Consider the following 21,890-nt stretch of genomic DNA (forward strand, 5'->3'; position numbering starts at 1 on the left):
TGAATTATGTTCCACCTGTGCCCACCCCATTTTCAGTTTTTACCTGAGACACTGGTGGGGAAATCTGGAGTGGGTAACGTTAGGTCCAGGGTGTGCTCTTCCTCGCTCCTTGATGGTGAGGGGAGGAGGAGCAGCCATGGTGCCTGAGGCACCGAGGATGGTACAGAAACCAGTTGTGCAGGCTGCACCCCAGGTGGTGCAGAAAGAAGGGGGAGGGGGAGACAGTAGGGGCAGAGTGCTGCCAGAAGGCAGAGAGAGGGTTCCCGGTTTTAGAGCTCATCAGCTCCAACAGGAGCAGAGGCCATGTTTCCCCGCCAACAAGGGGGAATAGGCAGTCCATGTCGGGCCAGAGAAGACAGGGAATTTCCCCAAAACAAAGGGAGTTTCGGCAGCTGCTTGGGAATATTCCTTAAAGTCCCCGTCCCGAGGGAGACTAACCACAGATGGCTCCAGTTATAGCCATTAACCCAGGAAATGAGTGAGGGAGATGCCCCCACATCTGTTAGAAGGAACAGCGAGAGAAGAGAGTCAGAGTCCCCTTTGCTAGGGATGGCCTGTGTTTCCTCCAGCAACCTGGGTTAACTTGGAGGAGGCCTATTTAGATAATTGTCATCCAATATGTCAGGAGAGTTTACTAGCTGACCCATTTGGGCAAACACATTCTGCAAGAGGCCATTATGCCGGGGTCCTGGTGTAGAGCAATGAAGGCCTAGGTATGAGCAATGAAGGTACCCTAGGTCCGTTTGCCCTGTTCCTTCTGATAGACCCCACTGCAGCCATGCAGTGTTACAGGAGATCAGTGCTTTCCTAAATTCTGCAATCTGAATTGTTTCCAATGGGTTAGAAGGCACCCCAAGGGAGAGTCCTTGGGAACCGAAGAAGCAGCCTACTGAGGCCACACTCAGAAAAGTAAAGAAGGTCCATTACCAAATCCACCCCCCCCCGACTCCCAGGTGGCGTCCCACGCAGGATATGTCAGAGGTTCCTGTGTGTCAAAAGCGACCAGAGGCGTCCCTCAACAAAAATCACTATTGATCACAATCCTGCCTTCCCATGAAGGCATTCCTGCCATAAAAGGCCCATAAGAAGGATGCCGGTGTCCCTCCCCTACCCCATCGCATCCTAGGCTGCCGATGGGTGCCTGGTGAATGGACTGAAAATACCATGCCTTGAAGGTGGTGCCATGAAGGTCACACCTTATTTTATCTTGCCTTGAAGAACCAGCTGTTTTTAACCCATAGAGAACACTAGAAAAGTTTTACAAGGGAAAATTACCAAATTTTGTAGCCTAAGTAATTAGTAGAGGACATTGACGGAAAACAGTAAAGATAGAAGTCCATCATGGTCTAAGCGACATTCCAACACATGTGGTCCTTACAGCCAACTTCCCTGGGAAACAGTCCCGGTTGGGTTGTAATTCGGTCCGGTACTGGTTTCGGCCAACTCCAGGTGGAGGTCCCGCAGCCAGAAGCGGCTAGACCAGGAATGTGGAGGGGATCGCATTAGATCAATCAGGAGGAAACCTCACACGGAAGTCTTAAGATTGGCAGCTCTGCTAGTCACTTAGGTAGCTGTCCCGTGCCCAAGACAGACAACTTTGTATAAGGACAGCAGTAAAGAGGGGGCCTCAAGTATCTGGGTCTTAGTACCATCCCGGCCAGGGTACTAACTTCCAGCCAAAAGGCAGGCCTTCTCCTCCCCACAGAGTAGCCATGGGCTAGAGAATTACAGCCTAACCTAGCAACATGAAAGTGTTCCAATAAGACCGTACTCCTTGAAGAGCCCCAGAAATGAGAGTAAAGGAAGAGTACAGAACATACTCACCAAGTTGGCACCGAAGCTCAGAGTCCAGATGTAAAGACTCAAGCCCCACGTTGGGCGCCAAATGATGAGGTTGTGGAATACAGGTGAGGTTCAGTGGGGTTGAGTCCAGAGCCGACGACCAAGAAAGAATTCTTGAGGCGTCTTTGGTGCAAAATGGTGGTTTATTAAAGCACGGGGACAGGACCCGTGGGCAGAAAGAGCTGCTGCCCCGGGGTTGTGAGGAATGGCCCATTATATACACTCAAGTTGGGAGGGGGTTAGGGATAGCGTAAGTCTCTAAGGAATTTTGGAAGCAAGAACCTTGAGGGGGCTAGCTGTTGTTGGGAAAAGGTCATTTATTACTGTCTAATAAAACCTGAGTCATGAGACCCTTCAGATGTATATCGGTGGGCCATATGCTTGGGGGATGATTGCCAATACGTATCTTGGGGGGGGTTAGAGATAAAGGAAGTTTCCAAAGGAATTTTTATACGTCGAAGTAGACTTACAGGATCTTGGTGGGGGGGGAGGGGGTCAGGCTAGGACTGCCTTTTGCCCTTAGCAAAGGATTAACATTGAGGCAGCTGAGTTCCTAGAGGAATGTCACGGTGCCTGTTTCAAGGACTTGTCAAGGGGCTGTAGGTAGTAAGGACTGTTTCTTTGTCCTTTAGGGCAGCCAGGAGTGCCTGAGGAATGTCACATACATCCCATGGGGGGGGGGGTGGAGTTGCAGGGTGTCAGCTTCTGCTTTGTCCTCAGCTTGCCTTCCCTTCCCTTATCACAGGCACTGTTAAATACAAAATAGTACTAACTATTTGTAGGGAATTAGCTACTAAATGTCCATAAAAAAGAACTCCAAAGACCCTAGGGCTGAAGGCGATTATCTAAGGAACACACAAATGTGGCTCCAAGCTGGGTTTCAAACCTCACTGGAGAGTGTGGGATTGCAGCTCCTCTGCGTGGTGAGGAATTTCTCTGGGTTGCCTGATACAGAGCTCTTCCACAGTTAGGAGGATAAGACTGATTAGCAGGGACTTGCTGCCTGGGACAGGAAACCCCCACTGGGATGCTGACAAACCTGAGGTGAGTCCTACTGGGAGTCGATCTGGGGAGAATTGACGTTTTTGCAGTATTGAGTCTTTTAACTAAAAACATGGTCTACCTCTTCTTTTAGGTCTTCTTAATGTCTCTCAATACATTTTTAGAATTTCTCCTAAAATATTTATACTTGTAAAAGTTTATATTGAGAAAAATACCAAAACATAAGAAAATAGGAAATTAAGTTGATGAACTCCCATTTACTCATATGTTATGGGTAACGATAACATTATACAAGTAACTATAAAATACTAAATAAATGCCTTTTATTTAGTGTGTTTTATGTACCAGAAATTAACTATTCTTTCACTGGCCATTGTTACTTTGCATATACCCACTTTTCTTACCCTCCCCACCCCATAACAGCAAGGACTCTTTAAAAGAATAACATAAAAACAGTGCTGTTATTACAACTGAAACATTAACAGTAATTCTCTAATACTATCAAAATACAGTCAATACTTAAACATCTCTCATTATTCATACATATTTTTAAATTTTTTTTTGAGAGGGAATATGAGCAGGGGAGGGGCAGAGGAGAGGGAGAGGAGAGAAAGAATCTTAAGCGGACTCCATAAAGCCTGACACGGGGCTCAAACTCACAACCCTGAGATCATGACCTGAGCTGAAATCAAGAGCTGGACACTTAACTGACTGAGCCACCCAGATGTCCTGTTCATACATATTTTTAAGTTGACCTTTGAATCAGGATTTTTCTTAAAGACCTACACATCGCATTAAGTTGATGTATCTCTTAAAGTTTCCCTCTCTCACTCTTTTAAAAAAAATTCTTTTACTAAAATTTGTTTGTTAAAGAAATTAAGTTGTTTATCTTGTAGAGTTTTCCACATTTTGAATTTTGCTGATCACATCTCTAAACATGTTCCTCTGTCTCCTTTATTTCTTCTAAACTATTAGATCTAGAGCAAGGACAGCAAACTTTTCCTTAAGGGGCCAGATAGTAAAGATTTTAGGCTCAGTGGACCCTATGGTCTCTGTTGCAAAGACCCTGGCCATGGTAATGCAAAAGCAGTCACAGGTACTTAGTCATACATACAATACGAATGGATGGACCTTGAGGGCATTATGCTAAATGAAATAAGTTAGACAAAGAAAGACAAATACTGTAAGATCTCTCTTATATGTGGGATATAAATATGTATATTTATAACCTCCCAAAAGTAGGAGTTGAGGGATGGAAGAAATGGGTTAAATGTTTTTGTTTTTGTATAGTTTGAATAAATTAAATCTTTTTTAAAAGAAAGTAAGAAAGGGGTTGAGGAGAGAGATGTGCAAGAGAATCAGGAATTATGTGTGATTAAAATGTTCCAATCTTCTACAAACATAGTGATGCAAAGGGGCGCCTGCACCCCAATGTTATAGCAGCAATGTCCACAACAGCCAAACTGTGGAAAGAGCTGAGATGTCCATCAACAGATGAATAGATAAAGAAGATGTGGTATATATACACATACAATGGAATACTACTCAGCCATCAGAAAAGATGAATACTTAGCATTTACATTGACATGGGTGGAACTGGAGGGTATTATGCCGAGCAAAATATGTTGGCTAATTAAATTTAAATTTAAAAAGTTCCCATCTTCTCCAGCCTTCAGAAATTAGTAATGCCCAAATAACAATAGTCTAAGTCTCTATTCTACTGCCATCAAGAAGTTCAGTATTTTATTAAGTTTTCCCTCTCAAGTCATTCTTGGGAACCCCTAAAGAAACTGTTCTCCAAGTTCTCCCCATCTAGCCAGGCAATTTTATATTCTCTGGCTCTGGAACAATACCCCTCTTCTGCTGGTCACTCCTTGCCATCTTGTTGCTTCTCTAGGCTGCTGTCTCTCTGTTCCTTCCCAAAGGCAAATGAAAACATTTAGATATAAAACAGCTTAAATTACATTTAGGGGGGGAAATTAATGTTGCCGGTCACTAATTTGCTACTTATATTCAATTTTTATTCCAAAACAATATTTAACATCTCAGTCTGAAGCATTTGCATATACACATATATACACATATATACGAATAAAATGGGACTCAGGGAGTGGTAGATGCATTAGCATTACCAAAGGTTCATCAAAATGTTGCTTCCAGAGTTAAAGGACAGTCTGCACCCTAAAAATACAACCTTCAAAATGACAGTTCATTGTACCCCTCCAAATGACAGTTTTCCAACTCAAAAAAATGTAAGATCTTGTGTCCACCAGCTATAGAGGTGGCAATGTAAACTTTGTAAATCAAAAAGAAATTCTGTAACAAGTGATGTGATCTCTGGATTTTGCTTACATAAACAGAAACAGTTATAATGTGCATGGCCAAGCTAGAGCCAAATATACACTGAAAGAGCAGTCTAAATGTCCTTGGTTGAGAAACTCTGGGATAATCCGATGACTGAAACTTCATATCTTTTTTTTTTAAGATTTTATTTATTTATTTGTCAGAGAGAGAGAGCACAAGCAGGGGGAGTGGCCAACAGAGCAGGCAGAGGGAGAAGCAGGCGCCCTGCTGAGCAAGGAGCCCAACGCAGGACTCGATCCCAGGACCCTGGGATTATGACCTGAGCTGAAGGCAGCCGCTTAACCGATTGAGCCACCCAAACATCCCTGAAACTTCCTATCTTGATTTAAATGTCCATACTACCCAAAGCAATCTATAGATTCAATGCAATCCTTATCAAAATTCCAACAGCATTTTTCACAGAACTAGAACAAATAAAACTAAAACTTGTATGGAATCACAAAAGACCCTGAGTAGCCAAAGCAATCTTGAGAGAGAAGAACAAAGCTGAAAGTATTACAATTCCGGATTTCAAACTATACTACAAAGCTGTAGTAAAACATTATGGTACTAGCACAAAAATAGACACATAGATCAACAGAAGAGAATAGAGAGCCCAGAACTAAACCCATGTTTATATGGTCAATTAGTCTATGACAAAAGAGACGAGAATATACAATGGTGAAAAGACAGTTTCTTCAACAAATGGCGTTGGTAAAACTGAACAGCTACATGCAAAAGAATGAAACTGGACCACTTTATTACACCACATACAAAAGTACACTCCAAATGAATTAAAGACCTAAATATGAGACCTGAGACCATAAAACTCTGAGAAAAAAACATAAGGAGTAATCGCTGGATGGTGACCTTAACAACATTTTTCTGGATATGTTTCCTCCCACAGGGAAATAAAAGCAAAAACAAACTATTTGGATTACACCAAAATAAAAAGATTTTGCACAGTAAAAGAAACTGTCAATGAAACAAAAAGGCAACCTACTGAATGAGAGAAGATATTTGCAAATGATACATCCAAAAGAGGTTAATATCCAAAATATATAAGGAATTTAACTCAACACAAAAAAACCCAAATAATCCAATTTAAAAATGGGCAGAGGATCTGAATAAACATTTTTTTTCAAGAAAGACATCCAGATGGCCAACAGACAAGGAAAAGATCCTCAACAGCACTAATCATCAGGGAAATGCAAATCAAAGCCACAATGAGATATGAGCTTACAAATGTCAGAACGTCTAAAATCAAAAAGACAAGAACTAACAAGTGTCGGTGAGGATGCAGAGAAAAAGGAACCCTCATGCTCTGTTTTTGGGAATATAAATTGGTGCAGTAGCTATGGGGAAGGCTCTGAGAAGCCATAGAATGCACTGCAACCTCTTCTGCCTTAAGTACAGAAGTAAAGTGTGTTTATGAATTGGCCCTCATGCCCGTTGATCAAGGTTGCCCCATGGACAATTACATCCCTCAATTCCAGGTTTGCCTGTATGTCAGATGACTAGTGAGCTCCTGTGGGTGAAGAGGAGCCCCAGGGAGGAAAGTGAGACATACCAGCTACTGTCAAGTTCAGCCTACATTCCTCTCTAAACTGGGCCATATGTTGACCATATCACTTTCTGCTAGATCTTTATCAGGAGCAGCTACTCGCTTCAAGGGTCAATTGCTCATAAAGCTATGAGCTGCCTGAAGAAAGCACAAATAGTACGGAGAGTAAACTATAATTAGACCAAATGAGATGGCCTTTGCTGATAGCAGCTTCCCATTCTTTCCCTTTTTTTCAGGCCAGCCTATATTTAATATGCTTTGTGCATTGGAAGGTGCATTATGTACTTTACAAGGATTACTTGTCTTGTTCAGTCCTCAAGAGGTGAGCGTTATTACTCTTCCCATTGAAGGGTTGGTTGGCAAAAGCAGGTGTTGTTGATCAGCTATCTCAGTGCATCTTCATGTGCTGCCAAAAGAGTAAAAGGCTTAAATGTTTGATAAACATGAAGACAAGTAACTATTTTTGCTAAGGTTTGGTAAAAGGCCAGTCCACCCCTCCCCAGCACTCTTTTCCATGACTCTGGTTCATTATCTTTTGAGTATATTATTCACTGGTTTATCTATTTGCTTATTGTTGGTCTCTTGCCACTAAAATGTTAGCTCCATTGGCTTGAGACTTTATCTGTTTTGTGAGAACAGTGCCTGGAAATAGTAGTTAGTCAATAAATATTTACCATTGAATGAAAAAGGAGAAAATGAGCTTTCACAGGTGTGGGTGGTGCCATGAAATTTATCATGTTTAAGAACTTTTTGAGGAAGAAATGATATATCCTTGTACAGGTAAGGTGCAAATTGCAGTCTCAGGGAGCAGGTATAGATCTCAACTGGAAGCTCGTGAAATGAGGAAATGCAAAAAAGAGAATGAAAAGGAAAAGATTGAAAGGGATTCATTAACAATCTCCCCAATATCAAATGTTTATTTAGGTGTTTTATCTATTCCAGTACATAATAGAGGACACAACAGTTGTGTACAATGTGATAAAAATATATAGGAGAGAGCAAAGGGGAATCAGAAGCTGGGGAAATTTAGAAGAAACAGGCCTGAAGAAGGATCTCTATAGAATATTTGTAAGGGCCTGGACTTCTCTCCAAAGCTTTCGTGTGAGTGATCTGTGGTATATGTTAGGGAAAAGGATTGTAGGAAGTTTCGCACTAGAGAGAGATGAAGGGAATTTGACATTGCGGCCAAATTTTAAGAGTCAAAGATGGCAAAGCTAATGTTTTCTGCAGATGTAGTTCATCCAGAAACGGAGAGCAAGCTTTCCTAAAGAAAAAACACAACAAAGAAACAATAATGTAAACATTAGCTCCCTGAGGGTGAACTTCCTGGAAGTGGGAAGGTCTAGAATATCTAAGAGAAAAAAGGAACAAAACAAATTCCCTTGGGCTTGGGGAATGTGGAGGGTGGAGTTGGGTGTTAGGTATTGAGCCAGTAGTTGAAGTGGAGTTCTTTGACCAGTGAATCACTTGCTTTCTTGGTCAAAGATGAATTTGTCAGACAGACCTCCAAAGGGTTTGAGGATCCTAAGGATCCCAGGAAAAGTGCCCACTCCTCCTTTTTTGTGTTGTAGAGAGAAACCAAGGACAGCTGCTCCAAGCTGCTCCACTTTGGCATGCAGATGATGCTAAGCAGAAAACAATCAAGGCCCAAAAGACTCAGGAAGAAATTTGACCTCCCTCTCTCAACTCTGCCTAAAAGAAGGAGGAGAGCTGTCATGTCACCATAGCTAACTATATCATGATATGAACTAGGAATGGTAGACAAGGAGGAAGCTAGCATGGCTGTTTTAAACAAAGTTCTCTATATGTCCCATTGTTTCCGAATTGTCCAGGAAACATTGGTTTGCCAAATACTTGCTCTCTTTCATCTTTCTGTGAATTGCATTCCTTCCCTTTGAAGTCCCAGACCCCTATCCCCTTCTCCTTAGTTCAAGATGGCATACATAGCTAATTTTGCCTGACTGCCTTTGGACTCTCATGTCTATATTTCCCATACATATAGAACTAAATTTGATTTTCTCTTGTTAATTTGTCTCATATGAATTTAATTCTTGGTCCAGTTAACAGAATCTCGAAAGGCAAAGGAAAACTTTTTCCTCCCCAACAGTATCAAAGGCCCTCTCCCACTGTTGTCTGCAGGGCTACGTTTCCTTGTCTATGGGGCAGAGTATGGCTTAGATCTAGAGTCTGGAATCAGAAGAGACATACCTGACTCCTACACACCCATGTTTCTTTCCCTTCATTTGGTGGTAGAACTCTGGGGGACCAAATCCCAGGGTGGCATTTCTGGCCTTTCATAAAACTCTCTGTGCTGCTCTAACAAATAATTTCACTGGTATGTCCGTGATGTAAGACAGTAACATGCTGCCTAGAGAAGAAGTATATTTTATGCTTTTATTTCTTCTTTTCTTTAGCAAAAATTTGTTGTTCCCATTCATTTCTGCTAGGAGAAAAATAAATTCCACTTAGGGAAGAGAACTTTTTTTTTTTTTTTTTTTTTTTTTTTACTACACTTTAGCTTGGTGCCTGGTCAGGTTGCCCCACTGAGTACAGAGTAGCCATGATGGAAAAGCACAGTGTGGGTAAGCCTTGGTTTACACAAACGAGGTGCTCTAGCCTCCATGCTGACTCTCCCAAGATTTTCAGCCAGGACCAGGTCTCCTTACTGCAGAATGACTGGTGATTACAAATTTTATAAAACTTCACTGGATCACATGGTTACTAGAGCCCTGAGCAGAGGTAAGTCTGGATTGAGGAAATACTTTGCCTAGTAGAGATTACATGTATCATTAAACAGATTATGAAATCAGTATCATTTGTGAGATCAGCTTTCTCCCAGCTACCCAGGCTGGAAAAATTAGAGTCCTCTGGAAATTTCTCTCGTTCCTTTACAGATAGAAGCAGTCACCAAATCCAACATTGGAACCAATCCCTCCCAGTGATTCTTTCCTTTCCATGCCCTGCCATCTCCATGGCACAGCTCATGGTCTGGGAGGCAGCTAGGAGGAAGGCACGGACTCTGAGAAAGACATTCCAGACATGCATTTTGGTTCTGTCGTGTGACTTGGACAAGCTAAACTTTCTGCCCCTCAAGTTACTCTTTTAAAATGGGATTAATGCTTCTTACTTTGCAGAGCTACTGTGAAGTTTAAATGAAATAACATCTATAGAAGTGCAGGTGACTAAACAGTGAGTCCCAATTATACATTTAGATGTGACAATTAGCAGAAAAGAAATATAGGGAAATTCACCAAAATGTTAACAATGTTTTTATATTGAGATGGTGGATTTAAGGGCTTGTTTTTTTAACTGCATCTTTGTGCTTTTTAATACTTTTTAAATTTCCACAATGAACATGTATTACTTTTGTAACTAAAAATCATAAATTTGAATTAAAATTCCACCAAAACTTTAAGAACGAGCTGAGCTGATACTTCTTATTATAACTTCCCAGCTCTTCCCATTGGCAGAGATCCTTCTCTGAGCAAGTTATAGAATCACTCTGAGACCAAGCTTGTTCACCTATAAAATGAGGACTGAGGAGCCTGGGTGACTCCGTCAGTTCATGATCTCGGGGTCATGGGATCGAGCCCCACCTTGGGCTCCACACTCAGGATGGAGTCTGCTTGAGATTCTTTTTCCCTCTCCCTTTGCCCCTCCCCCCACTCAAGCTGTCTCTCTAAACAAGTAAATAAAATCTTTAAAAAAAATAAAATAAAATGAGGACTAAAACCTTTAAATGAAAAATATATCCACAGTATTATGTATAATATATAATATATAATACATAAATATATATTTTACGTATTATATATTGATTATATATTATATATTCTCTCTATATAATATTTTCTCTCTCTTGCACGTTCTCCCTCTCTCTCTCTCTCTCTCTCTCTCTCTCTCTATATATATATATATATATATATATATATATATTTGACTTTGCGGCCAAATTTTAAGAGTCAGAGATGGCAAAGCTAATGTTTTCTGTGGATGTAGTTCATCCAGAAATGGAGAGCAAGCTTTCCTAAAGAAAAAACACAACAAAGAAACAATAATGTAAAAATTAGCTATATATATGTATATATATATATAGAGAGAGAGAGAGAGAGAGAGAGAGATAGGTAGATGATGATAGGTAGATAGATGATAGGTAGATAGATGATAGATAGATGATAGATAGATAGATAGATAGATAGATAGATAGATAGATAGATAGATAGATAGATGATAGATAGATAGATAGATGATAGATAGATTTCAATACCTGGGCTATAAGAAGTACTCGATAAATACACTTTTCTTTTTCTGAATACCAGAAACAAGCAAAAAAAACAAAAAACTATAACTATGTGAAGGACTGTATTCTGATAAAATTTAATTTATAAAAAGTCAGCTGGCCAGATTTTGGACTATAGGCCAGTTTACCAACTCCTGCCCTAAAGACTCGATTCAATTTGGGGTTTGGTTCTCTGGCAAGCCTTCTTCATAGGTGGTGCTGAGTGTTTCTAGAGGAGGTCTGTGATGTCTGGTTGTCTCTTTTTCTGACACTGGCATCACTCATGATCAGTGCCTAGATCTAGCCTTTAATTATGAGTTGCAAAATGGTGATATTCTAAATCGATCATTTTTATTCCTTTATTCTAAAAAACAAAATACGTAAACTACAAGACTGCACAGAACACTGAAGTATAGTTAATACAGAAAAGGTGATTCTTTCTCTTTGATTCTTTCTCTTTATTTACCAGTTTCTAAGTAATGAGTTGGTTCCCTGGCATCCTGCAAGGTGGACCAAAGACCTGGTTGGTTGTTTTTTGTGGTTTGTCTGGTTTTTGTTTTTGCAGGTTTTTTGGTGAGAGAATCATTATGAAACATTTTCAACATTTTTTATTTGTTTCAATCCTCTGTAGTTATTATTCTTATCGGTGCTCAATGTGGCCAGGCTTTGGCCAGTGGGTCCTCTTCAAGTTCACTCCTGGGTTCTTTGGACAAGATTGACAAGACCCCAGCAGTCTTTGCTAGTGTCTGTGTTTTTCCAGAATGAAAAACTGCTTCAGACACAGAATGTGCCTTTTCTCCAAGGAGCCTGATTCCTTTTAGTAGAAAACCACATCTAGAGACTATATAGATTGGACACCAAGAGTACTCTTTGTTAGTAAAATTGTCATTATTTCTAACGCTTTCTAGGACAAAATTGGGAAACTCTTTTAAGTGAATATACTTCATGAGTCAAAGTTAGGATTATATGAGTTTTACTTAATATCTTTTATTTTATATTTGAATTATTTTTCTCTAACACTGAATATCTTGATTCTTAACACATTGGCTTTGTCCTCTGAGGTGTAAGTGTATTTGTTTCTTTTACTTTCATTTTTTTCAGGGATTGCATCTTTTTTAATTCTCTGTTGTTTAACTTTGTTTTATAAATATATAAAACATTTACATGTTTACATGGCTTCAAAGCCAAATTTACAATGGAAAGTTCATTCAGGAAAGTCTTGAATCTATCCTTTAATTAATTTATTTATTTGAAAGAGAGAGAGTTGGGGGAGGGGCAGAGAGAGGGAGAGAATCTCAAGCAGACTCCATGCTGAGCATGGAGCCTGACACGGGGCTTGATCTCACAACCCCGAGACTATGACCTGAGCCAAAATCAAGAGTTGGACACTTAACCAACTGAGCCACCCAGGCACCCCATCCCTTTTTTTTTAAACTGAAGTATAGTTTACAAACAATGTTATATAAATTTCAGGTGTACAATATACTGATTTGACAATTCTATACATTACTCAGTGCTTACCATGGAAAGTATAGTTACCATCTGTTGCCATACAAAGTTATTACAATATTATCGACTATTTTCCCTATTCTTTCAGATCACTTACATCCTGAGTATGCAAAAGCCTTTAGGATCCCAGCCTTATGGAGGCTCAAAGTCACCCCATTTAGCAAATGTAGGGCTAATGTGGTTTCAGTGCACAATATATTTCTCTAGACTAGAGCTTACTCCTACACGAGAGTATCTTGCTGTCTTGATAGCATTTGATGCTTTTACAAGATTTTTAAGAATATATCTTCCTCCACCCACAAAACACAAGAGTGAAAATCAGACATTTTATTGAACAAAAGAAGCCAGACATAGCCAGCACTATTTATCTGTTTTGTAGGAAAATTCAGCCAGAACTTTGGGCCTTCCAACACTACTTATTATCTCATGACTTCTGCGGGCTAGGAATGCAAGCACAGATTGGCTGGTTGTCTCTGGCTCAAGATCTTTCACAGGCTGCCATCAGAGTGTGGCCACGACTGCAGTCATATTGAGGCTCAGCTGAGAAGAATGCATTGCAAGTTCACTCATTTTTGTTGCCAGAATTATTTTCACACACACTCACACCCACAGCTGTTCCCTGGTATGTGGGCCTCTCCATAAAATAGCTTACAACATGGCAGCTTGCTTCATCAGATTGGGCAAGGGGGAAGAGTCAGAGAGAGAAAGAACCCACTCTTTTGTGATTGAGTCTTGGAAGGAACATCACATCACTTCTGCTGTGTTCTATGCATGAGAAGCAAGCCCACATTCCAGCCACATTCAAAGGGAGATTACACAAAGATGTGAGTATAAGGAGGGATGGATCATTGAGATCCACTTTGAAAGCTATCTCCTATGTGTGCATACTATAATGATGCCACTCATAGGAGGTTCAAGAACAGGCAGATCCAATCATTAGTAAAATAAGTCAGAATACTGGTTCCTTGGTAGAAATGCAGGATCGAGTGGTTAGGGTCATAAGGAACTTTCCTAGGTTGATGAAGATGTTCTATATTTTGGTAAGTGTGTGTGTTTCATGGGAGTATGCCATTATTAAAACTCTGTACTACACACTTAAAGTCTCTGTAATTTACTGCATGTAAATTATACTGCAATTTCAAACAAATTTTATTCTACAATTAACAGATGTAGGTAACTTAGCCTTCCATATTATGAGAAATGGAAGTGGCAGCTCACTCGGGTGCTTGATTTTAGACCAAAGTTCCCACCTTTACCTCACAATATTAAAAAACATGTTCGGGGCGCCTGGGTGGCTCAGTTGGTTAAGCAGCCAGCTCTTGATTTTGGTTGAGGTCATGATCTCAGGGTCCTGGGATGGAGCCCTGCAGCGGGCTCCATGCTCAGTGGGGAGTCTGCTTAAGGATTCTTCCTCTCTTTCCCTGTGCCTCTCCCCCTGCTCCTGCTTGCTTGTGCTCTCTCTTTCAAATAAATAAATAAATCTTTAAAACATATATATCTATATAGGTAGATATAGATAGATAGATATGCATTTATATATTCAACTCCATTTAATAAGTTAAGAAATTCTATGCCAATATCTGACTGTGGATTCAGAAAAACTCTTAACTAAATTTGTCTTTTACTACTCACACGAGTAGCTCGGTCCATTTGAAAATCAAGTTCTTCAGTGTGGAAATGTTTTTTCTAGTCTATGATTCGCTGTCATTATCTCCCCGCTCAAGAAATGCAACTAAATGAATGATGTTATTATAGCAACAAACATTAAATACAGTGTAAAACTTTTAAACACATTTTGTAGTCTTTTAAAAATTTTTTATTATATATTTTTTATTTTGAAAACAAACCGTATAGGGGCACCTGGGTAGCTCAGTCAGTTAAGCGTCCAACTCGTGATTTCAGCTCAGGTCATGATTTCGTGGGTCATGAGCCTGAGCCCCATGTTGGGCTCTGTGCTCAGTGGGGAGTCTGCTTGGGATTCTCACTGGCCCTCTCCCTCTGCTCCTCCCTACCCTGCTGTCTCACTCTCTTTCTCTCTCTCTAAAATAAATAAATAAATCTTTTTTTAAAAAACTGTTTATGCTGGAAAGTTATCATAAGTATACTTAAATCAGCAAATTGTTTAAATGTTTATTTTTTATTGAGGTGTAACTGACATATAACATCATGTAGTTTTAGCTGTACAACATAATGATTTGATATGTGTATACATCCCAAAATGATCACAATAAGTTTGGTTAATCCATCACCATATATAGTTAGAAAATTCTTTTTTTCTTATGATGTGGGCTTTCAAGACCCACACACTTAGCAACTTTCAAATATGCGATACATTATTGCTACCTATAGTCACCTTGCTGTATATTACATCCCAGGACTTACGTACTTTATAGCTGCAAGTTTGTCTTTTGACCCCCTTCACCCATTTCACCCATCCTGCCACCCCTCTGGCAACCACCAATCTGTTCCCTATAAATACAATATTTTCAAAGCTCAATGAATAGTAACGAAAAATTTCCCTGTCATACATATCTCGCAACTCCACATAGTATGGAGACAAATAGTTTGAGAACTGGCCTCTGAAACTGGGATAAAAAATGCAAAAGCTGGGGCGTCTGGGTGGCTCAGTCATTAAGCATCTGCCTTCGGCTCAGGTCATGATCCCGCAGTCCTGGGATCAAGTCCCGCATCGGGCTCCCTGCACAGCGGGAAGCCTGCTTCTCCCTCTCCCACTCCCCCTGCTGGTGTTCCCTCTCTCACTGTGTCTCTCTCTGTCCAATAAATAAATAAAATCTTTAAAAAACAAAAATGCAAATGCTTAAGGCCTGGCCCAGATATGGGCCTAAAGGGGGCTCCAGATTCAGAACATAATGTCGAAGCCAAAGGTCAATGAACATCTTAAGGTGAAAGACAGAAGCAAAGGATTAAATACAGAGGAAACACAATGAATATGCAAACATGTGGTATAATATTTAACCCTCTGCATCATTAGAAATGCAAATTAAGTGAATAAAATACGACACACATGTAAATTAGTAAACAGAACTTAAAGCTGCTACTCAGTGCTTGGGAGGATGCAGTCAAACCTCACACTATTCCTCTACCCCCAGTGGTGCCCTACAATCACTGGCAAATTTTCTTGGCATGCATTCTGAACAAAGTAGGTTAGTGGTTGCCTAGGGCTGGGGGTGGGATTGGAAATTGACTAGAAACGGGATGTAGGCTCTTTTTGGGGTGATGGATACATTCTCAAACTGGACTTGGTGATGGTTGCACAACTCTATACATTTACCCAAAAAATCACTAAATTACACACTTGCAGCTGGTGAATTTTATGGTATTTAAATAAAACCTCAATAAGTTTTTTTAAAGATTTATTTATTTATTTGAGAGAGAGAGAGTGAGAGAGAGACAGAGAGAGAGCACAAACAGGGGGGAGGGGCAGAGGGAGAGGGATAAGCAGGCTCCTGGCTGAGCAGGAGCCTGACATGGGGCTCGATCCCAGGACGCTGGGATCATGACCTGAGCCCAAGGCAGATGCTTAAATGACTGAGACACCCACGTGCCCCTATGCTGTACTTTTCATCCCTGTGACTTATTTATTTTAAATGATTTTTTTAAAGATTTTATTTATTTATTTGAGGGACAGAGCGAGAGTGAGTGCACAAGCAGGGTCAATGGCAGAGGGAGAGGGAGAAGCAGGCTCCCCACAGAGCAGGGAGCCCAATGCGAGCTCAATCCCAGGACCCAGGGATCATGACCTAAGCCGAAGGCAGACGCTTAACTGACTGAGCCACCCAGGTGCCCCAATAAATCTGTTTTTTAAAATTGACGGAGCTAGGACATAAACCCAAGCCATGTGATTCCAGAAGCCACCCCCACACAACTATCGCCCTCCTGTACAGTCACAACAGAGGAAGATCGTAGTTGGAAAATGCAAGTCATCTACATGTCATTTCCTCACTGGTTTTCCAGATAAAATACACAGTACAGGACCATTCTGTTCAAAACTGTATACACGGTAACTCTATCCACCCCCTGATCCTCAGGCTAACACCGCAAGTTTGAGACTGGAATGCATGAACAACTCAGTCTAGAAGAGTTGCCCAAAACAGAAGTGCCCAATCCCCTGGAGAGTTTCTGAAAAAGAAATTGCCACCGAAGTAATTTTCAATAACCCTAAAAAGTCAAATTGCACAATAGCATTCCATTCCAAAGCCACCAGCACTAAGAGAGAGCATAGAGTGGGGTCCACTAAATATGGGATTTCCATTGTTCTCTCTCTGTGGAGTCAGGACACTTGACTTTCCCGGCATCAGTGTGTGATAATATGCATGGATTATTGCCAAACCGAGCCTCAGTGTTCAGAGTTTTATTGGGGCTCCATTACTTAGGCATGATTGATTGCCCAGATATCTGATCACAGTCCCCAGCCTCCCCAGGCCTCACCCACAGTCCCCACCCTAAACCACATTATTGGTCTTCCTAGTGTGGCTAGCCCCCATCCTAAATCACACCACCAGACTATCCAGTATGACCCAAAGACACCAGGCGAACAATGACATTTCTATCAGGCATAATATTCCAAGGGCATGGAAGTACCTAGAAGCCAAGGGCAAAGGCCAGACATCTGTCTGTGTAAGGTCAAATTCTTTTTTAATTATGATATGTTAGTCGCCATACAGTACATCATTAGCTTTTGATGTAGTGGTCCATGATTCATTGTTTCTGTATAACACCCAGTGCTCCATGCAATACGTGCCCTCCTTAATATCCATCACCAGTCTATCCCATTCCCCCACCCCTCTCCCCTCTAAAACCCTCACATCATTTCCCAGAGTCTATAGCCTCTCATGGTTCATTTCTCCTTCTGTTTACACCCCCTTCATTTTTCCCTTCCTTCTCCTACCGATCTCCTTACTATTCCTTATGTTCCACAAATGAGTGAAACCATATGATAATTGTCTTTCTCTGCTCGACTTATTTCACTTAACATTATCTCCTCCAGTCCCATCCATGTTGATGCAAATATTGGGTGATCATTCTCTCTGATGGGTGAGTAATATTCCATTGTATATATGGACCACATCTTCTTAATCCAGTCATCTGTTGAAGGGCACCTCGGCTCCTTCCACGATTTAGCTATTGTGGACAATGCTTCTATGAACATCGGGGTGCATATGGTCCTTCTCTTCACTACGTCTGTGTCTTTCGGTTAAATACCCAGTAGTGCAATTGCTGGGTCATAGGGTAGCTCTATTTTTAACTTTTTGAGGGACCTCCACACTGTTTTCCAGAGTGGCTGTACCAACTTGCATTCCCACCAACAACATAAGAGGATTCCGCTTTCTCCACATCCTCTCCAACATTTGTTTCTTGCCTTGTCAATTTTTGCCATTCTAACTGGCGTAAGGTGGTATCTCAAAGTGGTTTTGATTTGAATTTCCCTGATGGCTAATGATGTTGTGCATTTTTGCATGTGTCTGTTAGCCACTTGTATGTCTTCATTGGAAAAGTGTCTGTTCATATCTTCTGCTCATTTTTTGATCTGATTATTTGTTTCTTAGGTATTGAGTTTGAGAAGTTCTTTATAGATCTTGAATACCAGCCCTTTATCTGTAGTGTCATTTGCAAATATCTTCTCCCATTCTGTGGGCTGCCTCTTTGTTTTGTTGACTGTTTCCTTTGCTGGGCAGAAGCTTCTTATCTTGATGAAGTCCCAAAAATACATTTTTGCTTTTGTTTCCCTTGCCTTTGGAGATGTGTCATGAAAAAGGTTGCTTTGGCCGATGTCATAGAGGTTGCTGCCTATGTTCTCCCTCTAGGATTTTGATGGATTCCTGTCTTACATCGAGGTCCTTCATCCATTTGGAATTTATCTTTGTGTATGGTGTGAGAGAGTGGCCAAGTTTCATTCTTCTGTATATAGCTGTCCAATTTTCCCAGCACCGTTTATTGAAGAGACTGTCTTTTTTTCCATTGGATGTTTTTTCCTGCTTTGTCAAAGATTAGTTGACCATAGAGTCGAGGGTCCATTTCTGAAGTCTGTATTCTGTTTCATTGGTCTATGTGTCTGTTTTTGTGCCAGTATCATGCTGTGTTGGTGATCACAGCTTTGTAGTATAGGTTGAAATCAGGCAACGTGATGCCCCCAGCTTTGTTTTTCTTTTTCAACATTTCCTTGGCGATTTGGGGTCTTTTCTGGTTCCACACAAATTTTAGGATTGTTTGTTCTAGCACTTTGAAAAATAGCATTGATATTTTGATCGGGATGGCATAAGGTGAAATTCTTTACTGCACAGACTGTTTCTTCTGGGCACTCTGAGCCACTACTCCCAATACTAGTCAGGGCAGTAGCCTCTGGTCTTGACAGCTTCTGGTATCACACCTCTGCCCTACAATCAAGTTGGGCAAGGGTGATTGGGAACCCAGGATTCTTGGCTTACCACACCTGGGAAGGGCCTCCTCCGACCTATGGGTGGGGGGTGGTAGGCGGAGGCCCTGCACTCACTGGGAATTGAGCCTCTCCAACTTGGAGAAGGTGAGAAACACTGGTGGCCTGCGGCTCCTAATTAAATACAGTAATCCTTGACTGGCAGCTCAGAGGAGGAGCTGGTTTGTCCACGCCCATCTGGGGGTGGAGCTTCCATCAAGCTGAGCTGAGGGGAGAGGAAGGAGGTAGGTCAAGGCTCCAATTCCACACTCTCATTACCAAGTTTATTAGGTTTTCTTGAATCAGTGTTTCTTCATTTGTTGCATGCCCCTAGGATAATTTCCAGAGATCTTAAATGGTTGTTTTTATGGTTTTCTCTAGCTTTGTGTGTTTCACTGGAGAGTGGGTCCACAAAGCTCCTCACACTGCCGTCCCACCTTTGCATAGACCTTGAACGTTACACTCCAGGTAAGCAGTCACAGAATTTGAAGAATAAGGTTCTGTACTGTGACACAATTGAGTATCCACATCTCTGTTCTGATCTTCGAATGAGGAGGGTATGGCAGTGAAGCCTACGGGCCATTGTCTACCCCTCTCTAACTCTCTCCTGCTCTCACTCTTTCTGGCCCCACAGACAGCTGGCCACCATTGGCTGAAGAATGACCCCTCTCACCAGGTGGCAGATGCAAAAACTGCCCCCGGGTGCCTCCACACCCACTCAGGCCACAAACCTTCATGGTAGAAAGGCCAACAATGGAACAATTTCCTGGAAATTTCTCTTTCCCTCTAATGCAGGGATCCTTCCCTTTTTTCAGTGCCATGGACCCCGGCAATAGTTCAGGGATGGCTACAATCTCCTTCCCTAAATAATGGTTTTAAATGCCTAAAATAAAATACGTAAAAATATAAAGGAAACTAATTACCAAAAAAAGCTATCACAATATTTTCTAAATATGATGTACTAAACATCTGCTTTTTTGTGACTGTATTAAATATCAAGAATTGAGTTACCTAATAACTCAGAATCCTTAGCAGGACATAAATGATTTTTCTGCAGAAACTGTACAGCTATATGAAAATATCTCAACTCCTGATACCAAAAGCAGAAATGCAGCTAAAAGTACATGGTTTTGTCTACATTTTCAAATGAAAAATGCTAAATATGGTTAGGGAAAGTCAAGATGTACTCTTTCCCTATCCCTGTTCCCCAGCCGCCTAAAGACCTGAACCCCTCGCTGAGACCCGGTACTAGAAGTGTGGTCTGGACCAATTGTCTGGGGTGGTGCTTCTCAGATCACCTGGGTGAAAATGCAAATTCTGTTTGTGTGCACCCTGATATGGTGTGCACCCAGCATTTCTAACAAGCCCCCAAGTAATGCCGATGTTCTGGTCCAGGCTGTGGACACATCTGGCAGAGAAAAGGCTCTGAGGCTCATCATGGGAGGAGTAGGGGAAAGAGTCAGAAAGAACACAGACAGTATGTCCTGAACCCGAGCATTGCCAGGCAGGGCTTGGGTTTTTTCTGGCTTCATCGTAAGGTGATGTTTCTCATCCAAACATTTGTATTTCTTTTTTTGTCCACGTGTTTCAGTGTCTGATGACAGAAAGGAAACAGATTCTGAGCTGATGGGACCCTCAGTTTCCTGAACATGGCCACAGAGCAGCAGCTACTGGTCAGCTAGGTTGCTGACCCTTGCCAAGTCCCAGCACCTGAAATGTATCCCCAAGTACACATATTCATTCACAGAAAACAAAAATGATTCATAAGGCTATGTAACCAAGACTTTAAAGTTGAAGTGGTCTTCCGTCTTTGTCCCCATCTGATAAATTCCTAGTCATCCTTCCAATATGCCTTCTCTGTAGAGTCCTTCCCCACCATAATTAGAAACAAGAATGATAACAATAATAATATTATTCACAACAATAACTAAGCTTTATCGGTCACTAGGAGCCAAGCCATGCCAAAACACTCTCCACGCGTTATTACATTTCATTCTTACAATAACCCTTGGAGGAAGGTGCTGTCTTCATTTGATGGATTGGATGGCTGTAGGTTGGGAGAAAAAAAGGCCTGTGGCCTCTATCTCTGTGCCTTGCACACCGGCTCTGTACTAGACCTTACCGCACCCAGGTGGTCACCATCCACGTGCTTCTGTCCCACACCAGATTTTGTGCACCGGCAAACTGAGAAGTTATCTTCTGGAACACAGGACAGATTATAATAATGCTTATAGCCATATCGTGCCTGAATTTGGAGGGATAACATACACAGAAGACCAGATAGACCAGGACGCTCAGACGTTGGTGAGGATCTGCTCAGAAGCCACAGGAGATACATTTCCAGCAAGCACAGGGGTGTTGTTTCGGATTTCAGGGCAGGTTAGGACAAAGAGCCGCCGGAGTTAAGCAAGTGGTGATGAGTAAAGAGTATCTAAATTGGAACCAGAACCAAATACAAAGACGAGATTATCTATGTCTTCTGAGAAAGTTCACAGACACCTTCAGAAGACCCTGAGGAAGAACCTGTTCCCGAGAAATATGCAAACAAGACTCCCAGCAAAGCACAACCTGAATCGGGCACCTGGGGAGATGGCAACAGGGAAGATGAATCATCCCCAGAAGAAATACAAATGTTCGGATGAGAAAATCAGTGCCTACTGGGTGAAGTGAACAGCCTGTTGGATGAAGTGGGGCAAATCAGAGGAAAAGTGGTTGAAATTTCCAGACTCTAACAGGTAGTCACGGAGAAGCTTTTACAACAAGAAGCCGAGGTTGCTGGCGTTCACCAGTCAGCTGTAGAAGTAACAGGATATCATGGCGGGCGATGGAGAGCGGCTTCCGAGTGTGGCGGCGCTCTTTCCCCTGGCGATGCGCTCCTCCTCCTTGCTCTTCCTCGGTTGGTAGGACAGGTTGCCTAG

At 41.5% G+C, this 21,890-nt stretch overlaps 1 pseudogene; it reads left to right on the plus strand.

Annotated features, from left to right (window-relative positions):
* Positions 1 to 9,423: 9,423 nt before the first annotated feature.
* LOC123781444 (syntaxin-18 pseudogene) lies at positions 9,424 to 21,890 on the plus strand (annotated as a pseudogene).

The sequence above is a fragment of the Ursus americanus genome, chromosome 34 (genome assembly GCF_024610735.1).
Source record: "Ursus americanus isolate L20-20 chromosome 34, mUrsAme1.1.p, whole genome shotgun sequence".
Classification (NCBI taxonomy): Eukaryota; Metazoa; Chordata; class Mammalia; order Carnivora; family Ursidae; genus Ursus; species Ursus americanus.